At 33.9% G+C, this 27,294-nt stretch overlaps 1 protein-coding gene and 1 pseudogene across 1 annotated transcript in view; one reads left to right on the plus strand and one right to left on the minus strand.

Moving 5' to 3' along the window:
- Positions 1-27,294, plus strand: part of ANKS1B (ankyrin repeat and sterile alpha motif domain containing 1B) — a 678,567-nt gene that overhangs the window by 382,762 nt on the left and 268,511 nt on the right. The window lies entirely within an intron of this gene.
- LOC120615227 (uncharacterized) lies at positions 360-478 on the minus strand (annotated as a pseudogene).

Below are 27,294 nucleotides of genomic sequence, written 5' to 3' on the forward strand. Positions count from 1 at the left end.
GTTAAGTAAATCCAGAGGTTTCAGATTCAGTCTGGGAAGCTACAAACACATTATAAAACCACTTTATGTCTTAAAATATAAGACATTATTATCACAAACATACAAATATAAGCATATACATGACTATAATTTAATTGTTACTGTAAAATTTATTAAAGTTAAATTATGATATTTTATTATTGGGAAGAAATTTAAGTGACTAGTTTATTTCCCCCAGCAAGATCCAAAGGATCCATCAATGCATTGTTTAAATGACCACATTCTATTATTATTTCCTTTAGGCATGGCAACCCTTGGTTGACCTCACAGATTGCAAGGACCTTGTCAGTTTACAATCCCTTGTTATTTTTTATTTTTTATGCCTACAGCGCCTGGTCTTCCTAGGTGGTATCCCATCCAAGTACTAACCAGGCTCCACCCTGCTTAGCTTCTGAGATCAGATGGGACCAGACATGTTTAAGGTGGCATGCCCATAGACAAAATGACCACATTCGATGCATAAAAATAATGTATTTGAAATCTGTTGTCACATACTTTAACATTCCCCTAAACTATGCACATAACCTAGACCCTAAGTATTAAATGGTTTACATGCTGTTTAAAAATAGGCATGCTTGATTAATTTTGCACTGATGGGATAAAAATTGACCAGATTTTTCTGTTGGTAATAAGCTGTCACATGCTTTGGCTGAGTTTAGAGTTTTCACTGACTTCAAAAGAGGCATCAGTTTCTATTAGTTTCTTGAAACGTGAAAGACCGAACAGCTTCACTATTTGAATGCTGGAAATTTCTAAGTATGAATTTATTTGCTCAAGAGTTCCAAAGCCAGCTATCAGGAGAAGCAATGTATTTTTAACATCTGTAAAACATCTACAGCCATTAAAAATTGACCATTTCCCACCCCCAATCTTTCTAAAGCAGATACAGGCAATCTCAGAAGATGACCCTTTGGGAGGAAATGCAATCTTTGTTTTAGAAAACAATCACAAATTGTGGAATTTCGGAGCTGGAGTCAATTTTCAAGATCATCCAGTTTGACTCTCATTTTATAGCCGAGTAGATTAGAGTTCTAGAGAAGTGGCAGAGCCACATCTCAACTGTGAATCCTGGTACTCAGGCCAGGAATCATTTCATCACTATTATTTACTGTATATGTGTATTGAGTAAATCTAGCAGCATTTAATTAGATCTCTGATAGACATTAACTCTTCTGAGAATAGGTTCAAGTGTAACTGATATATAGAGACCAAGAAGAATTAATGTCAAATAAAAAAATAATAGTTTTCATCAAATTTGGAAAAATTTTATTATTTCTTCAAACATTTTTTTCTGTGTGTGTGTGTGTGTGTGTTATTTTAGGTGGTTTTAGCTGCTGTGTCTTCAAGTTTACTAATGTTTTCTTCTGCAATGTCTACTTTTCCCTATATCCTATCCCATGTATTTATCATCTCAGATTTTGAACTTTGAATCATGTCTTTTTATATCTTCCAGGTCTCTATTTGACTTTTTAAGTGTATAAATATCATTTTAATATATGTTTTAATATTTTAATCTCCTTTAATGCAAATTCTAACATCTGTAAGTTCTGGGTCAGCTTTAGTTCATTAGTTTATCTCCTCGTTGGGTCATATTTCCCACTTGTTTTTATACCTGGTAAGATTTGATCAGATGCCAGACATTGTGAATTTTACCTGTAAAATTATTTTATTCCGGTAAATATTCTTGAACTTATTCTAGAGTGCAGTTAAATTACTTAAAAACAGTTTGATCCTTTGGGGTTTTACTTTTTAATTATGTTAGACCAGAGCACGGCAGTACTAAACCTAAGGCTAATTATTTTCTACTACTAAGCAAGATCCATTTGTGTGCTCTACCTAATTCTGATCTGGCTGATGGGAAAGGTATTACTGTTGGCCCTATGTAAGCACTGGGCACTCTTATCACTAATTCTTTCACGTGGTTCATTCCCCAGAATTGGATTGTTTCCTCATACGTCTGTGCCGAGTTATCCCTCAGCTAAAACCTGAAGTAGTACCTTGATAGATCTTTGAATTATTGACTCTGTGAAGCTCCCTCCTTAACATACTCTGTCCTGACAACTCTAGTCACCTGGGTGTTTCCAGACTTTCAGCTCCATCTCCTTAACTCCAGAGTCCAGCACTCTGCATGGTTGCCTTTCCCTGCATTGGAGCCTAGAGGCTCAAAAATACATTTACCCTTGCCTTGCCAGTGATAAAAAAGATTTACCCATCTATTCATTCATTAGGTTAATCTTTCTTTTTTTTGTCTTTTTTATAATGTGTTAGTTTACTAAATGTTAATAAAAGATAGGGAAGCTCCTTGGTGAAGGTTAGAGGAAAATAAATTTGGTCTATAGAAGTCATTTTGGAATAGCACCTCATGAAAGTCAGACAAGCTGGCTTACTGTTTCCACTGTAACTTGAAAGAGTTTGATCTAAAAAGCAACAGTTTGAAACAAACATTTATTTCACCATTTTCCGTAGTTACATGTAGAGCTTCTTGTTACCTACTCACCATATGAGCAGCAGGTAATAACAGTAAACACCTTCATATTATAAAATGAAAGGAGCAATGTCATCTATTGCCTACAAGTCCCTTAATGTGACCAATGTCTTTTGTTGATTAGCCTCTGACATTAACGTTTCTGACATCATTTCTTTAAGATCAGGACTCCTAGGTGCTGGCCCTAACAGATAGCCCTGGGTGCAAAAATGTACACTCATTGCAGAAAGGCAGACCTAATGGCTTAAGAAATGACTCATTTAACCTAGATAGCCTTCTGCCTAGAAAATCGTAGAAATAATTCCTATGATTTCTTTCAATGCCATTATCAAAATCCATTTCTAAAATGCTTCAAGTATGCTCTCTAATAAAGCTCATTATCATACCTTTTTTCATTTTTTTCTTGAGATAGGAAGTAGAGTAGTGTAGTTTACTTTAAGAGGAAAATGCTCTGAAATTTACACCCATCAAGAGGGAATTGTTCATTTCCGTCATTCTATTTAAGTACAAGCCTCCTCAACACTATAAAAAGATGAAATATATACATAACAGTAAAAAGCACCATGTTCCTCTTTCTCTCTCACCCTATTTTTATTTCTGATAGGGTTCTGACTTGTACGTTGCATGTACTTTAAAAATATTTTACGATTATATAATATAATGAAAAGCTCCTGAATATTTTTGACCATTCAAAAATACCTGGCACTTTTTAAAATGTGGGCAGATTATTAATCCAGCACCTTGAGCACTTTCCAGTTTGAGTAATTATATTCCACCTACCTAGGTTCCCCCTGGTGGTTTCAGTTTGCATACAGAACTGTTCCTTACTTCCAGTTCTCAATTCTAGTAGTGTTTACTTCTATACTGATACCCGTGACATCATTTTCTCTCCATACCCAGCAGTTTTTATGAAGATGGGGAAATTATACTTTATACCTTCATATATATGCCCCCTTTTTTGGATACAAACACATTTAAGAGATATATCTGATGGCCCTGTTTATAATGGTTGCATTTTTTTTTCTTTAATTTCATGGATGTTCCCACTTACCCACAAAGTCTACATTTGTTTATTTTATTTTATTTTATTTCGTATATATATTTTTCAACTTGCTAGGGTCTGGTAATGTTATAGGAAGCCTATTTAACAGAGTGTTGTAAGTCTATCCATCTGGGCTGTCTATCTCAAGATTAATATTGGCAAGGATAAGTTGCATGTGCTTAAGGAGTAGTGAGAACACAAGAAAGGATGGAATTTGTGATAGAGCTTTCTGAAAATACATTCTCTAATTTAAAAAATGACAACCAGCATAACCACAGCACTACTAATAAGCAGTCTTTATTGAACACTTACTATGTAAGTGTCTTAAATGTAATAACTTGTTTAATTCTCACAAAGCCCCATTAGGTAGGCACTATCATTTTTTCATTTTTAAAGATGAGGAAATTGAATCACAGAGATTTTAGTAACTTGCTGAGAGTCATATAAGCAGTAACTCACAGAGTTGTAATTCAAATCTGGCTAGAGACTTTATACTTATTTAGTCAGTGTTCTCTAGAAAAAAAAAGAACCAATATGATCAATCTGTCTATCATTTATCTATCTATCTATCATCTATCTATCATCATCTATCATCTATCTAAAACAGAAATAAGAGAGAAAGAGAAAGTGATTTATTATAAGTAATTGGTCCATGAAATTATAGAGGTGGGCAGGCCCCAAGGTCAAGGTCTGTAGGGTGAGTTGGCAAGCAGGATACCTAGGAGAACAGATAGCTTAGTTCTAGTCCAAGTCTGAAGGCCTGAAAACTAGGAGAGCCAATGGTGTAGTTCCTTTCCAGAGGCTGACAGCTTCTAGACCCAGGGAGAACTGATGTTTCAGTTTGAGTCCAAAGGCAGGAAAAGAGCCAATGTTCCTGTCTGAAGGCATTCAGGTGAGAAGAATTCTCCCTACTGGAGGGAGGATCAACCTTGTTCCATTCAGGCCTTCAAATATTTGGATGAGACGCACCCACATTAGAGAGGACAGTCTGCTTTATTCAGTCTAATAATTTAAATGTTAATGTCATCCACAGAAACACCCAGAATAATGTTTGATCAAATATCTAGGCACCCTATTGTCCAATGAAGTTGACACATAAAATGAACTAGTATTCCGATATTTCATAATTATGTGGTATCCCAATAATAAAAGACAATAGATTACATATTCTCCCGTTTCAAAGCATGAGTTAAATGCATATAATTATTTATTTAGGGAAGGTTGAGCATAACACATAAATTTGCAAATATTTTAAAGCCAACTCATCTCCAAACTATCTTAAATCAAATTCCTGATTTAGAAATCCTGGCCAGAAGAGGTAAGAGGCTTGGTTTTCTAGGTTTTCAAATGCTAAGAATCCATGTTCCCTAGCAACACTATGTGGATTCATATAAAGGAACTTTCAAATACTATTTATGGTAAGTTCTCTTTTTTTCCCCTACATTGCCACTTCACTCTAAACTCACGATTACTAAAGAGAAAATAAGCTTTAAATATTTTAAGTAATGTTCCCAGGAGGACACCATTGTGTTTAGCCAAATGAATGTTGTTCATAATATTGCTTAAACTTAATTAAAATTCTGTAGAGCATCGTTTTATTTTTTTCTCACTGCTACACTAATTATAATATATTGTTATTATAAATGGCTGTTAGAATTCAATGTTACTAGTGATGAGAATTTTAGCAATTGTCCTGAAATAAAATGGACATATTCTGTTCCATGTGTATATAAATACTTATGTATATATTTGTTTATATATGAGTAGATACATGTGTGTTTATGTAAATTTGTGTGTACCTATGCACACACACATACATTATGATGCACCACTTGATCACTAATGACATGATTCATACATTGTGGTTTCTACTTTGAAAAATCCTTTCCCAAGCAAGACTTTCAGCTGATAATATCAGAATTCATAGGGCCATAAAAATTAACTGGTCATTATCATAGCCATACAAGAATGTTTCAACATGTGGAAAATTATTAATGTCAAGCAGTTAAAGGAGAAATACGTATAATTATTTCAGTAGGGATAATAAAATGCATTTGATAAAATTCTACACTTATAAGATTAAACAGTAAACCATTAATCAGCTATGAATAGAAGAAAATATCTTTAAACGGATAAAAAATTATCTAAAACATATAGAAAATATATATTACTACTTATATTCAAATATACTGGAATCCTGACCAATGCAATAAGATAAGAAGAAATAAGAGATGTAATGGCTGTAAAGGAAGACACAAACTGAAATCACATGTGGTCTGTAAGGCTGTATGCATAGAATATCCAAAAGAAACTTCAAACTATCAGGGAGTTCAGCAAAGTTGCTAGATATAAGGTTGATATACAAAAACTTTTGTGAAAAAAACTGTAAACATTTTTGAAAGATATGAATTAGTGAAATAGTAGACCATATCCAAAATGGGCTAACTCAAAATCATAGAGATGGCATTTATGTCCAATTTAAATTTTAAATCCATTATAATATTTCAATAAAGTTTTTGTGGAACTTGATAAGCACATACTAAAATTAATGAGGAAGAACAGAGAGCCAAAATAAGTCAAAATGATTTTGAGATATATAGAGAGGGTTTGTCTTACCAGATACCAAATCTTATGATAAAACTGTAGTAATTAAGATGATAGGAATTGATACAAATATAGACAAAGTGATGATGACAAGGAAAAGGGAGTTAGGAGCAAAACCTGTCCATAGATGGACATTTAAGAAAAAACACTTGGGTAGCCCCTAGTTGTAATAATCAAACATATTTTGTAATATTTGCTTAATTAAAAATAAAATACCCTTGTGAAACTCTTCACCAATCCAGTCCATGGAAAATGATAGACAATAAATTTAGGATTGGAGGTGGAGAAAATAGGTTATACAGTGATACACAGGAAGCCACAGATGTATCTGTAATATATTATGCCTTAATAATCTGAGGCAAATTCATAAAGCTGTGTGGTGGCTGTATTGATTCTTATTCTCTATACTTTTCTATAGAATTATAATATTTAAATATTTTTTGTAAAATGTTAATGTAAAAACAAATTAAATAGTGCCCTCCACACCCAGATAAAGTTAAATAAGCTGTAATTATTCATTTGGTCATTTGACCACTTATTTAGTAAACTGTCAGCAGAAGGTAGGTTAGGTTGATAGAGAGCAAGGTGTTTTTTTTTAATGCTTAGCTGTTTGAACTACAGTCTTGGGATTCTTCCACAAGAAAGAGTACTGAACCAGTGATTGAGAAACATGGATTCTCTACTCTCAACTGTGAAATAAATTGACTATGTGACCTTGGGCAAGAATTAGCCTCTTTAGAATTCACTTTTTACTAAAGTTAAATTAAAAGGCTGGGCTTGATCACTTTTTGAGGCAGTAACCCCAATTTGCCCCTCATGAGGCTGTTGAGGAGAGAGTATACAAGAAACAATAGCAGGATGAAAATTAAAGAACCACGTTATTAACCTATTTCCCATTTAGGGAAAAAAGTGCAACTCGTTGCCAGCATAATTTGACATAAACACGCTCTTTGAGACTGAAGCAAATCTGACTGGTTTTCAATGTGAAAATGAAATATAAAAACTTCTTGGAGGTATTTCTAAACAGAACTTGTCTCTAATTCTAATGTAATAGAAAAATGTACATAAATCGAATTCATCAAATGAATCTTCAGCTAACTGTTCAAGAACGATGATGTGTAGGAATACGTTTTCTAGGATTTGGCATTTTCAGCGATTGAGAATTACTATATTTTGCAAATGGAAATACCACTACTAAAAACAGAATGCTGTAAATAGAATGCTGTCATTTGTTTCCAAAGACTATTAATATACTAGAGTGATGTGAAAATAATAATAAAGGCAAGATATTTTGTGGCAAAATTGGCGGCGGGGAGTAAGGTTAGGACTGTGATCCGTGAATTAAATGGGAAATAGGTTAACAGTTCCACATGAATACCCAATAATTTAGTGAAGAACTTAGGAAATTCTGGATTAGAGCACAAGACTAATGCTTCTTGCTCTTCCCACCTTGTCCCCATAACACCCTCCAAAATGTCTAAATTATGGGTCTGAAATCTAAATTATGGCTCCAGCAAAAGCTTGTATGTGATCAAAATGTGACATGAAAGTAAAAAGAATCTCCAAAAGTGTGGTTTAATTTCTGTTATGGAAATACAAGTTAAAGGGAAATAGGTTTCCACTCAACAAGGAGAACGTTTTACCAGTTATGTAGGCTTCCATTAAAGGAATGTGCTGCTTTGGGAAGAAATGAGTTCTTCAATACTAGAGTCTGAATATTTACACAGGGAAGTTATTCAGTGATTCAAGTCTTAAATGCAGAGTTGAACTAGTTGATTTTTTAGATCCTTTCCCACACCAGGTTTCTTTGATTTTAGGAGAAATTTCCTTGGTTTTCAAGCTTTCTTGAGTACCAATCCATGTAGAGAGAATGCCCTAAGACAGAGAAGTGACTTCTGATTTTAGCTGTAGAATGTTATTTAGCTTCCCAGGAAGAATTTCAATGAAATGAGAATTCCTCATTGTATCTGTATTTCTAAGGACTCTGAGAGTCTAAATTGCTATATTCCTTCTCTTTCTCTCTAGATATATTAAGAGAGATTTTCTTTCCCCTTGTAGCTGCAAGGAACTGCTTCTTTCCTATCTAAGATATTCCCACAGGCCTTCATCCTATTGCTAGTAGGCATCACGATTCTAAGTAAACAGTACTTTGAGACTATTACATTGTCCAAAGCTTTTGCCACAATTTAGTGATAGTCCTGATACATAAGTCAAAGAATTAATTAAATTGAAAATATGCACAGAATATATACAGAAAAAATATACAGAAAAGATATACTCAGAAAATATACAATATGTAAAATAAGTACATAAACCATTTTTATTAATTCAGTGGAGTCTCAAAGTACAATTTCAATGCTAAAGATTCAAGATGACTTCCTAGCAAATTTAGAGATGAACAAATTAAAATGGACTACTATACTATAATATTTAATGTATTATAAATGATCTGTGCTAGACACATCCCCAGAGTCTGTGACAGACTGAGATCACTCAGAAAATCAGGCAATTCTTAACTATCTATTGATACGTAAGCCCAGGGTGGCATAGGAAAAATATATTGTTAGAATCTAAGAATATCTCATTTTATCTATTATTGTCAGCCTCCTTTTGAACCAAACCTCTCTATAGAGCTGTCAGCAAGAACAACATTGTCAGACACCAGTTTTACCTCCTATCTCACTCTTTCAGCGCTGCACAGAAAGTGTTCGGCTAACAACAACAACAAAAGGATCTGTTAGAGAGAAGAAAGAACCCTTTGCTTGAATGAAACCTACCCACCTATGAAGGCCTTTCCTGGCCTCTTTATTTAAAACAGTCTCCATCTCCTCCTACTTTGCTTTATTTTTCTTTGTACAACTTATTTGTACAACTTATCGATACTGGGATTGTTTGTCTATTTATCTCTCTAGAATGAGTGTAGGCACTTTGTGTAATTCACTACTGAAACCTCAGGGTTTAGAACACTGCACACAATATACTCTAAAAACATATGTTTGAGAGAGAGAGAGTGCGCGTGCTAATGAGATGATGGATAGATGGATGGATGGATGGATGGATGGATGGATGGATGGATGGATGGATGAACAGGTTACTAGAGCTCCAAATAGGAAGTTGAAAAAATTTAGAATAGATTGTTTTTCTTCTTGAAATAGAAAACTAATCTAGACTAAATGGCCAATTGACTGACAGAACCCATATTTTTTCTATGATAGGTTTTCTAAATTTAGATCTTTTCGAGCAAGTCCATAGCTTCCAATAAAGTGCATGCTTCCCCATGTAACAAGTGTAATGTTTTAGATCGGCAGCAATTGAAGTGTAAATTTCCTATGATATGGCTCTCTTAGAGGTTCCTTTATTGCCATGGAAAAATATTATATGACTTTTATTCAGAAGTGACCATTCTGACCAGTGTGTGCATTTGCTAAGATTGCTTAATAACCATGTGGTCCTTCACATTTCACAAAAGCAAATATTTGAACCCAATTAGCCTAAAGAACATGTTAACTAATCTGGACCTCTCAGAGCACTAAATTTCTAAGTCCTTATGAAACTTAGAATTATAGGTAGCTTTTAATGTCACTTCCACTTTTAACATGCTTTGTATTCTATAAAATGTGTTTTATTTATTGATGAGTGACAAGAAGCAAGTCTAAACTAAATTAGTTTGTATTCATAACTTTATACTTTGTGTAAGAGAGAAAAAGCCAAATCTATATTGCCAAATTTTATTCTCTGGGTTACTTAACAATGTTGTGGTTGATAGGCAACATTGTTAAAAGCCGTTGAATGGAGAAAAATTGGAAAGATGCTTAGATGAAAATTGTTTTCTTTCAAGCCACTATAATAGTTCCTACGCCTAGCACATCATTGAAAAACAATGTCATATTTACTCTTCATTTATTCCCTCTCTAAAAGTCTGTATAACGAAGCCTGCAATGACCTCTGAAAAGTATTTTCAAGGGGAATCAAAAACTTACTTTAATTGAGCCTTTTTGACATGAATAGCTAAATAAAATAAAATAGTAGGGCTGCCGTTGTTTTATTGAAAGGATATATTCTTTTGTATAATACATGTGTTCCCAGAAGGAGAGGGCATAAAGCACATTTTAGAAAATAGCTTTATGTTCTTAATATGTAAAAGAATTCTACTATTCAAATAACAATACTGTGGCAAAATCTCCTTGTAAATCAAACAATTCTTTTGTCCTGTAAATAACCAGCACTTTTTTTTTCCTAAAAAAATCTGATTTTCACATATGAAATATCTTCACAGTGGAATAAATCTTCACTGTTGTCCCGTTAGAATGAGACTCTGCACTAATAAACATCATGTGACTCCTCTTCTGTATAGAAATTGATGCAGTTAACTCAGTGGTTTTCCACACCCATGGTCTGTGTGTCAGCTAAGAAAACCTTCACTTGCGCATGTTTCTCCTACCTGTTTGGCCTGCCTCATATACCATTCCCACTCCACTTGAACAAATTCTGCCTTTCCCCGCTTTTTAAATGCAGTCTCTCATTTGGCCTCTTCAAACCCACTGTGTTTGACCCTAGTCTCTCTGATGTCTTATTATTGGTTTATATTTTTTAATACAACATTGAACACTTCTTTATAAAAGTACTATTGAACAGTTGTAATTGTTTTTGTGAGTTTTGGTGATTCCTGTTGACTGTAACAGTTGTTTTCTTTTTGCGTTTATTTTTCCCAAGAGTTTACTACTCTACTATCTGACTTTAAGACTACATCAGCATGAAACCAGGTCTCTTTAGTTCACTCAGTTCCCAGCTCACAGTATACACTCGATGTTTTGAACAAACCAGTGAACAAACCAGAAACTATACATATCTTATGTATAGTTAATACATGCTCGTATTTTAACAAATACCTGGTAAAATTCCTTTTATTGCAGAGATTCCCATGATTCCATTTCCATAATCCTAAAATTGTACACTAAATGCATTGTAATAATTTCTATTCAGTATCTCTTTGTTTCCTTATTGTGTGGATGTTAATTCTATCTATACATTGAGATGATAACTCAGTTTTTCACAAATTTTTTTGGCCTGGTCACCAACTAGCACTTACTTTTTCATTTTTTCCAGTCTTTACATCTACTTTAAACTCTCAACAAAACTACACAACCAAGTTATACATCTAAATATTCACATTTGTGCATCAAACCCCACCAAGATTCACTCATAGACAAAAGAAGCAAAAGTGAATTTATGTACATTTATTTCCTTCTTATACCTACTGAGTTTTGAACACATTTTACTTGCTAAAAATTCTTCAGAACAGGTGGGCATGAGCCTTTTTATTAGTCTCTAGCTTCCTTTTAATAGAAAAGTAATTTCTAAATATGTAAACAAAACAAAATTATACAGCAGCCAAAATGTAGATGCTCCATAGAGTTTGTTATAATGGGTTTTGATTTGTGTATTTTTGGTTTTTGCATTTTTTTCTTTTGCTAATCTGAACTTCTGTGATGTTCTAACCTCAGTAATGTTTACTAAATGGGAGAAGTCAAAAAGCTAAATGTAATGTGTCATCCACATTACACTTAGTGTTGGAATGATAGTTCATCTCTAATTATCTGTACTTCATGTCCTTCTAAAATAGTAATGAACTGCATTCATCATAGTTAGTAACCACTCAATAGATGGATCTATAGGTCTATATAAAATCATTCGAGCATCTTACAGGGATCATTTCCTCAGGCCTAATTCTTTTGGGATTTCGATACTCTTGATTAGATTTTTAATTTTACTCTTCTTAATATAGATTTTTTTTTTTACTCCCAGGAAATTAATTATTTTTATTTTCTTAAAGCATAGTAGTTGTCAGGCTGTTGCATCGATTTCATCATCCATTAGGCTGAACTGTTTACATCAGACTTTTAGCATTCGGTGTGGCTTATTCCAGAACTGATTTGATTACAGCCATCTCTACTGACTATAAAGACAAACTCAATAAACAGATTGAAGGAACTGTGATTCTTCCCACTAACAATACGAATAGCAATAGATTCAGATCATTTATTGTTTCTCTCTAGAAGAAGCAAGAAATCAATAAAACAAGTACTCATCACTGTAACCATGTAGCCAGCAAGAAGTCAACATCTAATATCAAAATGAAAATACAAATGTACTAAACAAAAAAGGAAAAATTCTGTTTTAAAAAATTACTTATTAGGAAAAGTTGTTTTATTAGTTGATTGATCTTTTTTTCCCTGAATATGTGCATGCATATAGATGTCCTGAATTCATTGTCAGAGTGTGACCTTTGGAAAATTGGGCAACTGTTTACTCTGAAAGTTAGATAACTTAAAGTCAAGTGTATATAGTTAAGAACAACCACATAGAAACAAACACATTATTCAAAAGTAATAGGATAGAAGCTTAGAACTAAGAAAAAGTGAAAAGTAATTATAGTTTTTATTTTTATTACAGTTTGAAAGAAAATAATAAGGTAATTTGCAGAAAGGTTTTCTATGAAAATTATGCCTTTATTTCATATGACTTTGACACTTTTATGTATTATATTAACTCATAAGCTCTTCTTCCCACTCTATAGAAGCTAAAAACATGAAATAGAAGAAATGGCCTATGGTCAAAATTGCAAAAATAACTGAAAGGTCAGCTATAGCCTTGTGTTTCCAGATTCACAGAGGCAGAAATTGTCTACTAGCAGCTTGTTTTAAAAAACAGAAATGTCTGTGAAGGCAGAAGATGAACAATTTCAGTCTCATTGCCCTGGTTACTAAGAGCCTGGAAAAATGGAGTTGCAGAGGATATAGAAACCATTCTTATTTTTAATATTAGTATTTTCTAACTTGAAAGTGTGATTTCAAGTTAATATACTAAGTATAGAGGCTCAGACTAGACAGACAGGGTTAAGTTAAAATCCTATTCTCTTCACTTACTAATGTACTCTAGGCCAAATTATTCATCCTCTTCAGCCTGTTTGACAAAATGGAGAAATAAGATTCCCCACATCATAGGATTAATGCAAAGATAAAATGAAAGCAGGCATGTTGCCCAGTGCCTGGTACATAAGAAACATTCAATAAATGTTAGCTGCTATAATTATACAAGTCATGAGTTATGAGTTGTTATTCAAACATCCTATTAGCTCTCATCCTGACAACTTTAACTCTAGAACCTCTCTGGATGATGCAATCAGATAGGGGGAAAGAGGAAGACTGCTGAGAAGGGTCAAAGGTCTTTATTCAGAATCCCTGTTTAACACTTTAGTGTAAAAGGACACACACACACACACACACACACACACACACACACACACACCCCTTACATGGTAAAGTAACCAAAGATCATAAAAACATGGATTACTTTTTTTAAAAAAAAAGTAGAGTCTCTAAACCACAGGAAAATTTGGTTTAAAATCTGGAGATTTAAATTGATCATGGAGAGTTATATTTAAACATGATTACCATGTTGCCAGTGGGAAGCTCTTCTTAGAATAATCAGATTTGAGAAGACTAATAATAGAACACTGAATCTGTAGTTAGTTGCCTCTGAGTCACTTGGGTGAGGAAGGGGAAAGTTAAGCCCCTGGTGAGTGAGGCATAAGTATTGAATGAAAGCCACATAAAGACCATAATGAAAAGAAATCACCATTTTCAGGATTTCCAATTCTTTCAATAGTGGTATTTTCCTTCAATCAATTAAATTCTGAACCTGTGACTTCTTAAAGGATCAGAAGTCTATTTTATTCATTTCTTATCCTTATTGCCTAGTATAGTTTCTAGAACATAGTTGGTCTTCAGTAGAAGTTTAGTGGGTTAAATGAATGAAGGTTCTGAGAGAGGGGCTTAGCACAATGAGGAAAATTCTGTTTATACTACTACAAGGGGTCTCGAGCCAGCTTTAGGTTTTATATTTCCGTTGTATGAGCTTCTTAAGGATAGAATCCTGATCATACATTTGAAACATGGATGGGGCCAATAAGTTGATTTTGTTGTTCTCTGATACTTTAAACAATCGAGCACATTAATAAAATACCTTCTAATTGTTGCCTCTGCTGTGTCAAAATTATGACTAGTTTCTTTTCTTTTTAAACCAAATATTATTGTGAAAATACCTATAATTTCTCATGGACTTGAAACTTTCTACTTTTTATTTGTCTAATGTTTGGGAAAGACTTCGTCTGTTCCAATTTATTCATTTTCCTAAAATCATTTGCATTTTATTTCCCTCTTATTTGAGACCTCTTTTAAACTCTAATAACAAAGCTAATGAGCCTAATTGAAGATGTTTTTTAAAAAAAAATCTATATTTTTGAAATGCCATAATCTAGCTCAACAAACAGAATTGGCAACCTTAAAGAGAACTGCAGCTTAAAGTAACATACAAGTCCCAAACCTACAATATGCTCAGAGAAATATTTCATAATAATTTAATATGTGCTAGTTAATATTATGATATTTCAGTACTAGCTGAATATTTACTTAGAGGCACATTTGTCAGATAGTCAATCATTCATTTGACAAATAGGGTCTGCTCATCAAAGATACTTTTCGGCTTTAGGAATACAAACTACATAAGACAAGCAAGGTCTCACTTACATCCTAGAGTTGGATAGTCAGCTAATAAACAACTAAATAAACAAATCGACAAGATTAATTTCAGATGATGCTTAATGCTGTGAAGTCAATGAAGCAGAATGTTTTGGTAGAAAGAGATGAGGAGTGTTCATTTAAATTAGTCGGGGAAAGTTATCTCTGGCGATATTATTTTTGAGCTGAAACCTGAATGTTGTAAAGGACGCAATCATGGGGAAATCTGTGTAAAGAAAAACAAACAAAAAGAGTAAAGTTCTTAAAATGATAATAAACTTTAAATTTTCAAAAACCAAAAGATTCCACCCTAATCAAAACCCCAGGAGGCTTTTTTGTTAAAATTGACAGGCAGATCTTCAAATTCTTATGTGTCTAAAGGATGTAGAATAGTCCAAAACAACTTTGAAAAAGTTAAAGTTGCAAGACTTACATTAACTTGAAGACTAATTGTGAAGTGATAATCTCTAATATAGGTATTAGTATAAAGATAAATAAATAGATGAATGGAACAGAATACAAAGTCTAGAATTAGATTCAAATTTATAGAGCTTTTATGAAAGGTGCAATTCAGTGAAGAAAGGAAAGTCTTTTCAACAAATATTCCTGGTAAAATTAGATATCATTTTTTTTAAAATTAGAGTATTCACACCATGTAAAAAATTAACTCACATGGACTAAAGACTTAATGTAAAGCCTAAAATTCTAAAATTTCTAGAAGAAAACATAGGAGAAAATTTTTGTGACCTTGTATTAGGTAAAACTGTATCTAAAAATGACACCAAAAGTATAATCCATGAAAGAAAAATTTGATAAATTTGGACTTGATCATAACTAAAACTTTCTTCATTCAGAAAGATATTGCTAAGAGAATGATAAGACAAACTATAGACTGGGAGAACATATTTCCAAATATTATATATGAGAAAGGATTTGACCAAAAATATTTAAAGATCTCTCAAATCCAATAATGAGGAAATAAATAACTCAATTTTAAAAATGAGCAAAAGAGTTCAACAGACTCCTCTCCACAGAAAATGTACAGATGGCAAATAAGCATATGAAGAAATAGCCAATATCACTAGTCATTAGTCTAAAACACATCTATTACAGAATTTAAAATTTAAAATACTGTTGATGATACTAAGTGTTGATGAGAATATGGAGCAACTGAAACTCTCATTCATTGCTGGTGAAAATATGAAATGATATAACCACACTGGAAAACAGTTGGACAGTTTTTAAAAAATAATTAAACTTATACTTACCATGTGGCCCAGCCATTTACTCTTAGGTATTTATCCAAGAGAAATGAAAGCACATGTCTATACAAAAACTTGTGTATATAGCCAAAGCCAAAACCTGAAAGCAACCCAAATGTTCATCAAAGATGAATGAATAAATAAATTATACTATATTTATACAATGTAATACCATTTGGTAATAAAAAGGAATGAAGTATTGATATGTGCGACATGGATGAACCTCAAAATGATTATGCTGAGTGAAAGAAGCTAGACTGAAAAAGAGCACAGATTGTATTATTACATTTATGTAAAATTCTATAAAAAAAAGTAAACTTAATTATAGTGACAGAAAGCATATCATTTGTTCCCTAAGGGATGAGAGGACAAGTAAGGGAAATGAGTGAGGAATTACAAAAGGGCAAAAGGAAACTTGGGATGATAAATATGTCTAGTATCTTGATTGTGATTGTGTTTTCATGCATGGGTACAGATGTCAAATCTTATCAAATGGTACACTTTAAATGTGTTCAGTTTATTATATGCCAATTATATCTTAATAAAGAGATATATCTTTATTTACTTTTCTTTACTTTTAATATATATATATTTTATATCTATCTCTATGTATATCTATATCTCATCTATCTATATATGGAAATGTAAAATATCACTAATATAAATGGCTTTGGAGATTTTTAAAATTTTAAGATGTGTGGTTTGGAGTATTCTTTGCAGAGCACTGTTGCAGTCCAGGCCTCAGCTTACCCAATACACCAATTTCATTTCCAACAATCCATCTGACTAGTAGCCTGTTTTCTAAGTGCTCTACTCTGGACATTCAAGTACTAACACTAGATTAAAGCACCAGGCCTTCCTTCTCTCTTTCTTCCTGCCCAGTTCCTCCCTTCCAAACAGGTTACATATAATTTGAATCTGGCAGTTTGGAGAGGTGGCAGGAGGGGAGAAAGATAGGAACTTGAAATAGAATTAGTTTGGCCTGATGCTATGATCAGAGGATCCCCTGAGATGCTTTACAGGCTGCTTACTACCTTAGTAAATAAGTTTTGAAGTTACTCTTTATAAAAAGTATCCCTATGTAGCCATTCTTGTTGTGAAGGATAGACCCCCTCATAATCCATAACTTATCCAAAATCATTTAGGAGATTCTGACCAGAGAAAAATAGAAAGTCCGTTTATATATGAATTAATTTTCATTCATTTGGTTTTTCCATTCATTCTCTCAATGATCATTTAATGATATATGTTAAAAGCAAAGAAATGAAATAAAAGCAAGAGATTGTGGCTATTATTTCAGGTACTGCTCATTTATTCAGTAAACACTTTCGTTACCAGTCCTAAGTAAAGCTTCTTTTCTTTTACAGCTAAAATAACCCACATTTGCATCAAAGAAACCATAGACTTTCTTCAAAGACAAATGATTTTGAATCACTGCAAGGTGTCTAGCTACAACAATAGGTTTTAACAGCTGCAGCGAAAGGTCTACTTAACCCAGCTATTTATATACAGATAGTTCTTCCATAGCACTGAACAAATCTCTGAAATAAAATTATTTGGTGAGCAGTTAAATGTTGAAGTAATGGCACACTAATGCCAGGTGATAATGAGCCCAACTACCACTCCCCTTTCCCTCGACCCGCTTGACCCCCATTTTAGTGATCATTCCCTCCTTTAACCCCAAATGCACTTATGAAACAGGGGAAGAGAGGGAGGGGCAAAGGCAAGTACTAATAATAGTGAGATCTGTGATTCAAAAATGTATAACTAATAATTGAAGAATAATGAGGCTCTTGCTTCCATAGACAACACTGTTGAACTACAAGATTCATATTTGAGGATCTTACTGAGAGGCAAAAAATGGAGGGAACCATGAGAAATCTGGCATTTACCCAGAATTTCACCAAAGGTCAGGAATAAATATCTATGGGGGATTTTCTCGGCCTTGTGTCTGCTTTCCCTTGCTACCTCTTTTCAGACTTTGGCAATCCTATGACCTAGGAACTATTGTTATCTACGTTTTTTGTTTCTAGAAATTGAAACGGAGATATCACACAATAATGGAGACCTGCATTCAAAATATGATGGTTCTCCTCCTGCCTACCCATCTGCTCCCTCTCATTCTCTTTCACTGGTTATTTCACCTCTAAGCACCAAAATGCTCTGGACTTAGTTCTTGACTGTTTTTCTCTGTCTCTTTCTGGAGCTCAGTCAGCTTCAATAGTTTATTGTCTTACACATGCTGAGGACTCCAAGCTTTATATCTCTAATCTGGCTCTCTCTCCACTTTCTGCATTTAGCTGACTACCTGACATCTCCACTTGAATGTCTAACAGGCATCTCAACCTTTTCCACATCCAAAACTAAGCTCTTAATTGTCGTAGTACCAAAGCCTGTTCCTCCCACAGTTCTCCTTATTTCCGTTAACGACCATTAACTGCTCAAAACATCCTTGGAACCTCTTTTACTTTCATCTTTCACATTTAATACATCAGCAAATCTTGTTATTATTCCCTTCATAATAAAACAAAATCTAACCACTTCTCACAAGCTACATAATTAATATCTTAGACCAAGTTACGATCTTTTCCTACCTGGATTGTTTTAATAGCCTTTTAGCCTCATCTTTTCTGCAGTTTGTTCTCAACCAGAGTGATTCTTTGAAAACACATGTTACTTCTCTCCCAAAAACACTCCAAGATTTTTTTTCTCATATATTAATGAAAACCAAAGTCTTTATAAAGTAATACACAGTTTACGAGAGCTGTCCCTACTACTTTGCTAACCTCATCTCTTACCACTCTCTCCTTTGCCCATTTTGCTTCAGTCACACTGACCCTGCTGTTTCTTGAAAAAAACAAGGTATTGATGCTTCAGCAACTTTGCACCTGCTATTTCATCAGCCTAGAATGTTTTCCACTTCGGTAGTCATACAGTTTACCTACTCACTTCCTACAGTTTTCTACTCAAATGTTGGTTTATCAAAGACGTTTTCTCTGAGCACCATAAAGCAGTGACTCCTCCCCTTGCTTGCTCTCTTCTATCCCCTTGACCTTCTTTATTTTTCTCTGTTGCATTTCTCAATATTAGACATACAATACATTTGATTTGTTTTCTTTCTGTCTCTCATCACTAACACATAAGCTTCATGAGAACAGGGACTTTGCTTTGTTCTTATTGAATGCCTAGTACCTACAACAGTGTCTGGCACATATTAGGTTAGACCATTATTTTTAATAGTTCAAATAGAGTTAAATATCTGCATTATCATGAATCAATCGAATAAATAGATTCTCAATATTTACTTGTTTAATCAATGAATGAAGTAAACCTTTGATGATCTAATTCCAAAGCCCTTGTTCTGCCTAGTTATAATTTTGCTTCTCTGTTCATGAAGTTGCTTTCTGACAAAATATTTCCTACTTTTCAGAAGTTATTTTATTTGTTCAAAGTCATGACGTTTGGTATATTAGTTATCAGCATTTGCATAGCTAAAATAAAATAATAAAATTATTCTTGTGCTTAATAATTGTTATGAATTTACCTACCAACAGATAGGGTTTCTTCTTTGTCTCTTAAGAAAAGCAGACTGGATGAGTCAGGTCTGTGTTCAGCTAGTTGGGCTAGGCTCACAGCCTTCATGTAAGCTAGGAGCTGGCCATGGCAAGGCATTCCTCTACTATTGGTTAATGACTCGGATGTTCTGGTGGTAATTTTTTAAATTCACAAGCAAAAAGTTATTCATTCAACTGAGATAGTTAACTTTTAGTTACACTTTGACTTGGAAGGAATTTGCTTTCAGTTCCATAGAAATTCAGCATATAGTATGTATAAATAATGCTAGCTGCTATAACAGATAAACTCCCAAATCCCAGGGGGACAACAGTATAAATATTTATTTCTCATTTGTGTTGCAGTACAATGCAGGCTGTCTGGCTTGCTCTCTTCTGATTCTTTATTCAGGGACCCAGACACCTTCCATTTTGTTTTCCTACCTTCCCTTAGCTCCTTAAGAATCTGTTCCATTCATTCAGTAGATGAGAGAAGAGAGCAAGGATCTTCCGTGGGAGGGTTTATGTTCTAGGCCCATGTAATAGTCAGAGTTTTCAGAGAAATAGAATCAATAGACAAATGGTATACTTCTAGTTTGAAACCATGAGGCTTAAGATCCAGGAAAAGCCAACATTTCAGTTTGAGTCTGAAGGCAGGAAAAAACCAATGTGCTATCTCAAAGCAGTCAGGCCACAGGAGTTCTCTCCTACCCAGGTTTTTGTTCTAGTCAGGCCTTCAACTGATTGGATGAGGCCCACCTACATTAGGAAAGGCAAGCTGCTTTACTCAGGCTATTGTTCATCTCATTCAGAAACACCCTTACAGGCATACCCAGAATAATGCTTGATCAAAGATCTGGGCAGCCCATGATTCAGCCAGGCAACATATAAAATTAACTATCACAACTCAGATGTGGCACATATAATTTGTGTTTGTATAACTTATGCTCACATTTCATTGTCCAAAACTAAGTAATATGGCCACCTAACTATAAGAGGCTTAGGGGAAGGATCAAACTTTGTATCCAGAAGGGCAAGAAGATTACTAGTGAGTACTAGCAAACCCTGCCAAACTGCATAGCTGCTTATTTACTCACTAGTGTTCCTTAATGTTAGTGCTTGTTTTAAAATTAGTCAACAAAAAATGGAGAGAATTTTGCGTTTGGAGAAAATATCAATTGTTAGAATTATTTATAATAAAATTTCAGCTGCTGGTTCTTTTTACTGTTATGCCTAAGCAATTCAGCCAGTTATGGAAAACCCATCCTGTTTCTATTTTTGTTAATTTTAAGAACATATTTCATATATTCAACTGCATGTTAAAAAGATATCAACAATTTTCAAAAGATAAAACTTATTTTTAAAAACCCCCACAGCTTGCATGATTCCATTTATATGAGATGTCCAGAATAAGCAAATCTATAGAGACAGAAACAAGATCAGTGGTTGCTTAGGGCTGGCTGGGATGGGAAGAAGTGAATGAAGAGTAATTGCTACAAGCTTTCTTTTTTCGGGTAATAGAAATGTTTTAAAATTAGTTTGTGGAAATGGTTACACAATTCTTTAAGCATACTAAAAATCATTGACTTTTACACTTTAAACAGATGAATTTTATGATATGTAGGTTATAGCTCAATAGACATTTTTCTTATAATAGAACTAATCTGGTTCATTTAACTTTTCTTATAGATAAAATCTTTGAGATTACCTCTTAAACTATGTCAGTCAGCCAGTCTCCAAGTCAGCACGTCAGTCAACAGACATCTGTTGGGGGCCTGCACTATTTCAGGTACCGTGCTGGGATCTGGATATAGAAGCACAAATAAGACCATAGACTCTGTCTTCAAGAAGTTCACAAGCTAGTGAAGGAGCTGTACTTGTGTGAAGTGCAATGTGCTATACTTTAGGTGCTATAATTTAGGTCAGTATAAGTTAATATAGAGCTAGAGGAAGGCTTATAATACATAGTTAATATTTAAGGCATTGCACTTTCCACAACTGCTAGATATTTTTACTTACTTAATTTCAAGAAGGTTTATAGTTTTTATGCTTGTGCTTAAGTCAAAGTATTTCCCTTTTCCATTTATTTCATCTATTAATATATTTATTATATTAATTTTATATATTAACTCAACGAATATATGCCAGTTAGATTGTTAATTATTTGGAGATGGCATGTTCATAGAAGATTAGAGTCCACCACATGAATTCCACATTAAACTCAGCTTGGTAAAGTCTCAAAGACTTCTCAGAGGAGCTGGTACCTGACCTTGGTCTTGAAGGATAAGTAAAAATCGAAGAAGGGAATAAAGAGAAAAGAGGGTCAGTAAAAGCATAAGGAAACAAAATATATTTGGAGAACGTCTTTCTTTATAAGTCTCTTTCTATAATAGTTAAGATAAAAAATAGCTGTGGGAACAGATACATCCCCCAAATTGTAGTGGCTAAATATAAGAGCAATTTTTTTCTTGCTCACATAAAGTTCAAATAATAGTGCCTGGATATAAGGCTTCATTCAGAGACTTTACAATATTTAACATGTGGCTGCCAGGCTCACCTTTTGCACTGATATCCATTCAGCAAATGGAAAAGAGAGTGGAGAATTACCTGAGAGATTTTCCTGGGGCAGCCCTGGATGTGGTGTGCATCACCTCTGCATGTCTTTTCTTGGCCAGATTTAAGTTACAGGGGTTAGGAAAATGTAATCCTGGGTAGGTAGCAACTTCCTAGCGACATACTACCCTATTCCATGGGAGAAAACATAATTTTCGGTGGCCAGGTTTATTTCTGATATTACACTTGAATTGTTTATCTTTTATGCCACAAAGTGTAGAATTACATCTATGGATTATTATCATTGTCATCAGTATGTTTGTGAATCAAATGAATCTGTTAAGAATGACCACAAAGTGTGTTCAGATTATCTCTGAATAGAAAAGACAAATATCAATTGTGCAGGCTGCTGGATGAGACCTATTTGGGAATGATTTCTAGGGAAAAACTTCAAAATGATCTTTTCAACCCTGTAAAATGTGTATTCAATCTTACAATGATTCAAAACTCACTTCTTTATCCATCTGAGGTCAAATAAGACCCAATACTAATGAGTGACACACACCAATTTGAAGACACTTAGTACCTTGAACAAGATTCTCATTGCTTAGGATCTAATTTTGTTTCCCAAGATTTTGCATACCACTGAGAACTCAAGGATCTTCTGTATTACCTGATGGCTTCAGAAGTAAAAGGGAAAACTCTTTACTAAGCTAGAAGTGTATCTTTTGTTCTACCTCGCCCATTCCATGTATATATGCAGCCTCAGCCCCTCACTCCCATTTTATTACCTTAGATTTCTCTCTGATAAACAATATGCTTTAATTCATTCAGGTTCTTACTGCTGGTAAAATTAGTATTTCTTTGAATTCTCAGCTACTATTTTGCTCTGTGACGTCAAAATTACTTTGATAATGTGATTCTTATGTGGTCTGTGAAGGAATCAAATGACTGTTTTTATTTTTGCATTTGCTTTTAATTCAGATTATAGTAAAGGTAAGTAGGAATAAACTTTCATTTATTGTGGGAAATAAACAGACTCAACATTTAAAATAGGGCTTTCCCATTTATTAAGAGCTGCATGGCAGACAGGAATGAAGGAAGGAGAGTGCTCAGACAGAGCGTGGAGGTCATCATTATCCCAGTTTCTTTTTGTTTTTTGTAAAATGTATTTTTTTTCTCAATTATAGTTCACATTCAATGTTATTTTATATTAGTTTCAGGTATACAGTAGAGTGGTTAAACATTTACATAATTTACAAAGTGATCCCCCTGATTAGTCTAGTATCCACCTGGCACTATACATAGTTATTACAATATTATGCCCCAATTTCTTAACACATCAAAATTACAGGTTCTCTTTCCCATATGAATACATTCCAAGACCCCTTCCAAGAATTACCTTGTTGTCATCAAGGGAAGTATTTCTGCATGACAAGTAAGGGAGAAGGGATCTAGTAATATTCATCAAGAAAGGAGAATATAGACAAAACTAGCTGTCTTCAAAAAGAGGTCACAGTGTTTATCCAATAAAGTATTAAGGAAATATAAAGAGATCACATAACTTATCCAAAGAAGTAAAACAATGAAGAACTATAAAGTAATTGTTGAGACTTCAGCTTTATTTCTCTATTTATGGATATATCGCACAATCTTATCACAAAGAGATTGATTTCTTTATGTGTTCTCTATAGAATGCCAAGCACTGTTCCATATTTTATAAATGTCTGATTCCATCATCACAACAACACTACAAAGTGGGTATTATTATCTTCATTTAAATATGTTGCATTAGTTTGCTAGGACTGCCATAACAAAATACCACAGACTGGGTGCTTTAAACCACAAAAATTAATTTTCTCATTGTCTTTGGCAATGTAGTTCTTTGACCTTGCAGAGAACATTTGGCAAAACTGAATCAATCATGGAATTGTAAGATCATAAAGGAACATTTTGCTCAACTACTTGTAAATATTTACCCTCCTAGTGGTTCTCAGGAATTAACAGAGATACAGATGTTAAGAGACAGCTGCTCTTATACAGACTCCAGCACTGGATCCACAAAACCACACACTGTAAACCTAGCCCAATGTTGCCTCTAAACTACTGAATGCTTTGCCTGGCTTTTAACGTGTTGTTCCTCAACCACTAACAAAGTCATTTGAAAATAGTATACGGTTTACATGTCCCTTATCTATTGTACCTGAAAAAGATATGATCCCTGAGTTAGCTCTGTGAAAACTGGACAACAGCTTTCCTCTCTTACCACAATCACCTGTTGTCATTGTATATGGCCATAATAATACACCAGAATTCACTCATCTCTGAATCCATAGCCTCTTGCCTATAGAAGACAATCTGTTTATTGAATGAATTATCTCACGCTAGAGTCCCTGGTTTCCAATTTCTATTCTTCATTCCAAGTTAGTTGACTTAGTGGTTCTGACCCAGTTCCTGCCAGCCATTTGCCCTGGTTTCTACTGTGGTGTTATCAGGTGAACATAGATGATCATTGACTCAACCACCCAAGAGAAAGGTAGATAGAACCCCTGATATTTGGAAGTTTCAATGACATGCCTTCTACTATTATTCCCCTACCCCTACTCCCACATACATCTTTGATTAAATCCTCCAACTTGATTCACAACATTCTTAGTTCAACCCTATTCTCTGCTAACAGGTCCCAGCATGCCATGTTGCCAGGATGTTTCATTATTTTTTTTAACAAACTGGTTTTAAGTACCTATACTCAATAAGATTTGTTGAATGAATGAATGAGTGAATGAATAAATACTGCGTGTCTCATACTGGGAAGCAGTGTCAGTAAACACTCAACAAGTAATTATTGATGTTATGGTGCATGGCCCCTTTTCTCAATAGTTTAATAACCAATTATTTTACTTGAGGACCTATTCAGATCTATGATAGAAGCTGGAACTGCTTATTTAAAGAAGTCATTGACCAAGACCTCAGGAATTCATGTACCACTTGGGAGGACAGACACATAAATAATTATTTCACACTGCAGAAGGTATTGAGATAAAGGTTTTCATAGGATATTAAGAGACCAAAAAGTAGGAGTACCTAACCAAGCCTGAGAAAAATGAAACAAAAGGCAGACTTAATCTGAGATTGGTGATCCATAAGCTGAGTCATAAGGATGAGAAAAATTAACCAGGTGATAGTAGGGAGCAAACGAAGGGCCTTATAGACACAAGAGATAGCCAAACTAAAGGCAGAGAGGCAATTAATAGTGTGACGAATGGGAAAAACTGCAAATAGTTCGATATTGCCAGGACATAGAATGCAAGTCAAGGAGTAGTGGATATTATGCCAGCGAAGTAGGCAGGGACTAGAAGACAGAGGACTTGGGCTTTATCCTTTTGGTTGGATATATTGAATCCATATTATGGATTCCATTTGAGGACACATTCATGATTTTCTATGTCTATAAATAGATTTATAGTTTTAACTTTTTTCTCAATTTTAGTAATAATATCTGTGAAAGCATGAGCTTGATGTGCTATTTAGTTGACAGTTTATTGGAATTCACATTGAAATAAATAGAAAAGTAACTATTAAATTAAAATGTTCTTCCTTGAACTACCTAAAATGAGACTACCTACCACTCTGTATGCTTTGGGAATACTCACCTGGATGAAGAGGAATCACTGAATAGCTTTGAGTAGTAGAGTGATATGAGTAGATACATTATAGAAAACAACCCAGCAATAGTGAAGAAAATAGATTTCAGAAAGAAGATACTGACATCAAGGAGACCAGTTAGAGAACTCTTATAGTTACCCAGGCAAGATATTATAAGAGTCTGAATTAGGACACAAGAGGTAGGTGTTATTTCAAGTACTTGCCACATACCATATAATAATCTAGGAATTAGGGATTCAACGATTATCATGGCTGACAAAGTCGCTGCCCCCATAAAACTTACATTCTAGTTGAGAGTTGGAGTGGGGAGGTTGAGAGGAGACAGACAGTAAGCAAGAAAATAAGGGTAAGTAATCTCAAGTAAATATAATAGGAAGACCATATATTAGAGGGTAACCGACTGGAGGAGGTAAAGGCTGGTGAAGGGTAGATAGGGTGAGAGCTGGAGAGTTTGATTACTTTAAACTAGGGATCAGAGTAGCCCTTTCTGAAGAGGTGACATTTGAGCTGAGACCACAATAATAAGAAGGAGCCAGTCATGGATAGGAGAGTGAGACCATTGGATTTTAGAAATATTTAGTAGTGAGTCAGATGGGCTAAGGTACCAAGTATGTAGGAGAGAAGGAGAAGTTAAAGATTACCTAATTTTAAAGTTATATTTTATATTGGAAGCCAATTGATCCATATAACTGGGGCTTTTTCCAAGTTCTGTATGGTTTTATCTCATTTTCACTCCAATTCTCCATTAATTGAAGAACTTGATCATCTGTTACATTGAATATTGAAACTATCTCTTTTGAAAATTTTACTATTCATTATTCTTTAGTTTAATGCCAAAAATTCTCAACTGAAATGCTTCTATATTTCTATTTCAAGTGAAACAATGGCCGTTTGATTATCAAGTCCACCCTGGTATTGACCATATAAAATATGCTTTTAAACCATGAACAAAGCTTTGAATCAGTGAATTTAAAAGAAAACTTTTGATATTAAAAAAATCTGATTTCATCTCAAATAAATTAATCAAAGCCCCAAGGGCTTGTTTAATGCAATTTTATGCTAAATATATTCAATATTTTGTTGGAGTGATGGATTTCTTTAGCAGTGTTGGAGATTGCATACCAAAAGCATTTAATTGTGAATGCCATACTTTGCTCAATTGATGCTTCTCTTTTATCTACAAACCATAGATAATTTTCCCTAAATAAATTCAACCATGAAAATAATATTTAAAACAGGAAAATAAAATGTATTTGCTTGATATAAACCAAATACTGCACAGTCAAAATTAACTTCCTTAGTGATAAATAAGCATCTCAAATTCAAACTGCAAAGGTATCATCTGTTCATTAAGAGCTATTTCCCAGATAAGAATTAGAGGATGTATTTTAATAAGTAACTCAGGGATTTTATTTTCAATGTGAAACTGATTTTAAAGTAATATTAAAATTGTACTCATTTGTGTATTTTTTTTAGCTTCACAAATAAATTCAAATGTTTAATGCACCATTTT

The sequence above is a fragment of the Pteropus medius genome, unplaced genomic scaffold (genome assembly GCF_902729225.1).
Source record: "Pteropus medius unplaced genomic scaffold, Ma_sr-lr_union100, whole genome shotgun sequence".
Taxonomy (NCBI): Eukaryota; Metazoa; Chordata; class Mammalia; order Chiroptera; family Pteropodidae; genus Pteropus; species Pteropus medius.